Source organism: Symphalangus syndactylus, chromosome 1, assembly GCF_028878055.3.
Source record: "Symphalangus syndactylus isolate Jambi chromosome 1, NHGRI_mSymSyn1-v2.1_pri, whole genome shotgun sequence".
NCBI lineage: Eukaryota > Metazoa > Chordata > Mammalia > Primates > Hylobatidae > Symphalangus > Symphalangus syndactylus.
Genome location: NC_072423.2, coordinates 80,634,382 through 80,638,213, shown reverse-complemented (window position 1 = coordinate 80,638,213; position 3,832 = coordinate 80,634,382). Strand labels below are relative to the sequence as shown.

The following is a 3,832-nucleotide window of genomic DNA, read 5'->3' as shown; positions in this document are numbered from 1 at the left end:
TGCTACTATGTCTTAGGGTGTTGGGACTATAGAGACAACAGATACAGCCCTTGCCTCAAGAAGCTCTTGGTTTCGGTGGGAAACAGTGAAATGATTACAATGTACCATGCTAAGTGCTGTGATCAAAGCAAGGATTCTTGGGACTGGTAAATGTTTAAAGTGAGTTGTGGCAATGACCACAGTTAATCCGGGCAGACAGAGGAGGGTTGTTGGCAAGGCAAAGAGCAGCACATCAGAAAGCACAGAGGAGTGAGAAGGAAGGGACTGCTTTTCATTTACTTCCTTTCTATATTGTATGTTGAAGTTCAAAGCATCTTAGAGAACATTTTCAGTTCAGTTGAGAAATATGTAATTTTGTGAATTATTAAGTTTTTTCTGCTATTTTATAGGACAAAAATACCCCACTTTTATTCGCTATAATTTGCAAGAAAGAGAAAATGGTGGAATTTTTATAGAAAAACAAAACAAGTACACAGGCCGTTGATAGGCTGAGACGGTACAGTAGTTTTTTTTTTTTTTTAAATAAAAACCTGCATATTCTAGAGTGGTAACAGTCACTGAAGTCAGAAATATTAATAAGAAGATTAACAAAATTATTGGCATATAATAAAAAATATCACCATGAATAGTCAGATAGATCAGCAAATATTTGGACGGAGTAACGTGAAGAACAGTATAGAGTAGGATTCCTCTTCTCTTATAATATAGAGTGTTTGTTATTTATAATTGGATGTTTTTGGTACTGTAATCTTTTATTAGCTAAAGCGTTTTGTATTAGTTTTATTAATTTGTTTTTGAGATGGAGTCTCGCTCTGTTGCCAGGCTGGAGTACAGTGGTGTGATCTTGGCTCACTGCAACCTCCACCTCCCAGGCTCAAGTGATTCTCCTTCCTTGGCCTCCCAACTAGCTGGGACTACAGGTGCTGGCCACCATGCCCAGCTAAGTTTTGTATTTTTAGTAGAGATGAGATTTCACCATATTGGCCAGGATGGCCTCAATCTCTTGACCTTGTGATCTGCTCTCCTTGGCTTCCCAAAGTGCTGTGATTACAGGCATGAGCCACTGCACCTGACCAGTTTTATTAATTTTTAAAGTGTAGACCTTTAGTTCATGACTACTAGAATTGTCATCATCAGTATTATTGTTGTTGTTGTTGTTTTCAGCCTGCAGATAACTCTTATCTGACCCCTGGCTGATTTGAATTGTAATATATCAGACTAGGAAAGCAATGGGGAAATCTTCATCTAAATCTTTGCCTGCTTTAGATAAGTGACCTCAGCACAGTTTCTTGGCCATCAAAGGACTATAAGTTAGCAACTTGTATTATGTCATACCCCAGTGGGACGAGAGGCTTCCTTGTCCCTTTCTTTTAGCCTTGGTGATAATTTACAAACATGAACACTTGAGCACCCTAGATGCTTATAGACCGAAGCTAGTACCTGCAAATGGTTATTACGTCTACACTGACAGGTGGATATTAAATTGGTAAAGTGTATCAAACTAGCTGTTTAAAAAAGTCTTTATTAAAGTTCTTGAGTGGAGTGATGTCTTTGTTATTTTAGAACAGCCCTCATGCTTGCCGTGCACTATGACTCACTGGGTATTGTCAACATCCTTTTTAAGCAAAATGTTAATGTCTTTACTCAAGACGTGTGTGGACGAGATGCAGAAGATTATGCTATTTCTCGCCATTTCACAAAGTAAGTGTTTATGTTAAAAGGCCAGTTAATACTAAACTGAAGTTTAAAATAATTGCAACTCTTCCATCTTATACATTAGGTGAGAGTTCCTAGTTTGGTTCAGATACTTTGAAATAGCAATGAGTTCATCTACCTTTTAGCCAGAAATCAAGCAGAAGTCTAGATTAGTTAGAAGCAGAGTGCAAGACTTTTTCAGGATTTTTAAGACCTTTATCCCTAGGGATCTCAGTGTTGTTCATTTTATTCTAAGTTATAATCCCCACGCATGGGATAAAAAGAGCCACATCTTTGGCTTCTTTCCCTTTCCTTTCTTTTTTTTTGTTTTGTTTTGTAGAGACAAGGTCTTACTCTGTTGCCCTGGCTGGTCTTGAACTCTTGAGCTCAAGTAATCCCCCTGCCCCGGCCTCTCACAGTGCTAGCCACCATGCCTGGCCTGACTTTTCTGATTAGTTGTTGGGTCTTGAAATGGCCAATTTAGCAGAAAATCTTGTATTTTCCCCTGGGGCTATCTCCTGTGTCTTCTTTCTTTAAATTTTCCAAGAAGCTAAGGGGTTTCCTAAGTTGAAGGAAGGCAATCTTTCTTTACAAGTCAGAAGAAGGGGAAAAAGGCCATTCTGATCATTCTGTTGTTTCCATGGACTCACTTGCTGTATTGTTGCCATTGTAACCAGTCCTGCAATCTGATAATGATTGACCTTTGCCACCAGGATGCCTTCACTCACTCAGGCCCCTCAGTTTTCATGCTGATTCATACACAGAGTTCATGTATTTATTAGTTTTATTAGTTTGTGGTGTTTATCAGTTTATGTACTTATGCTCAGTCACTGTTCCCAGCACCCTGATCTGGCAGCTAGGCCTCCTAGCTTTACCAACACAAATATTGAGCAAGTTGATCCTCACCCTACACTAAAAACCTTATTTGGAGCTCACATCTTAGCTAGGCTTAGCCTAGGCATTCATGGTATGTTACCCTTTGAGAGCCATATTTGTCTTTTCTTTAACCAATATTAGTTGGGATTGTTCTCAACAGTCAGGGATGTTCAAATAATGTTGCAGGAAGAGATTAGGTTTCCCTTTCCCTTTTGCTATCAGATCTGTACCTTGAGGCTTTTTTTACATCCTGTGGAGCAGCTTTGGTTAGGTAGCAGAAGGTTCCATGTTATCTTTCCACTGAGTAGTGGGAACAAACTTGTAGTTGGCCCCTCAAGTAAGGTGTCTCTGTGATAATGAAAATCTCCTGGGCTAATCACAACTCTTCCTCAAATTTTAAATATATTTTAAAATTCTGCCTCACAGGAAGCCATTCAATCAAATTCTCTGAATCTAAAGTGGGTGAGTTGGATTTAACAGAGCTAAGCCTCATCCAGGACTCACGAGTATCCATGTATCAAACAGGCTTTGTACTTGTTTCAGCAGCACATATTTTAAAATTCGATCAATACAGAGCAAATAAGCATGGCTGCTGCCTAGGGATGGCACACATATTCAGAAAGCATTCCATATTTTGCATAGTCCCGGGAAGGTCATTTGAGTATTTGTTGAGTAGCTCCAAGGAAGCAGTGTGAGTGAAACTAAAACAGGAGACACCCAATTTTGAAATTGTGATTATCACTATAAAACTATTGATGTAAGGTGATCTCTAAAATGAGAACAGAGCTGAGTAATAATGGGATGTTACTTGTTGTTGGCACATGTCTTGGAAATGAGAAAATGTGAACTTGCATTTCCTTCATGGAACTGAAAAACAATCAAAGCAGGGTTTTGTCTTGTCTGTTAGTTGGAGAGGACCATGGAGATCCAGCATCCTAGCACAGATCTGCTGGCTTAGAGTTTGAGGGAGGTAGAGAAGGAGCAGTAGTTGTCCAAGCCATGTTTTGACACCCATTAGTTTTCTGCCCTTGGTGTGATTGATGAGCTCAGTGATGGGAGACAATTAGGTCATCTATTTTAATGAGATTAGTTATGAATTAGGTAAAATGCCCTGAATTACAAGCCACAAAAAATACAACTAATAACCAAAATTAGCACTTAATAACATTTTCTGAAAACTGCAACATTTGAATATTAGAACTTACAGAAAAAAACACACACCAAAGTTTTATTTGGGATTCCAAAATGGTTTCAGCAATAA

The 3,832-nt window shown here is 38.8% G+C and overlaps 1 non-coding gene across 1 annotated transcript; it reads left to right on the top strand.

Moving 5' to 3' along the window:
• Nucleotides 1-3,101: 3,101 nt before the first annotated feature.
• On the top strand, nt 3,102-3,208 carry LOC129461390 (U6 spliceosomal RNA). The gene has a single exon (XR_008650531.1). It is a non-coding gene; the product is annotated as a U6 spliceosomal RNA (small nuclear RNA).
• Nucleotides 3,209-3,832: the final 624 nt, after the last annotated feature.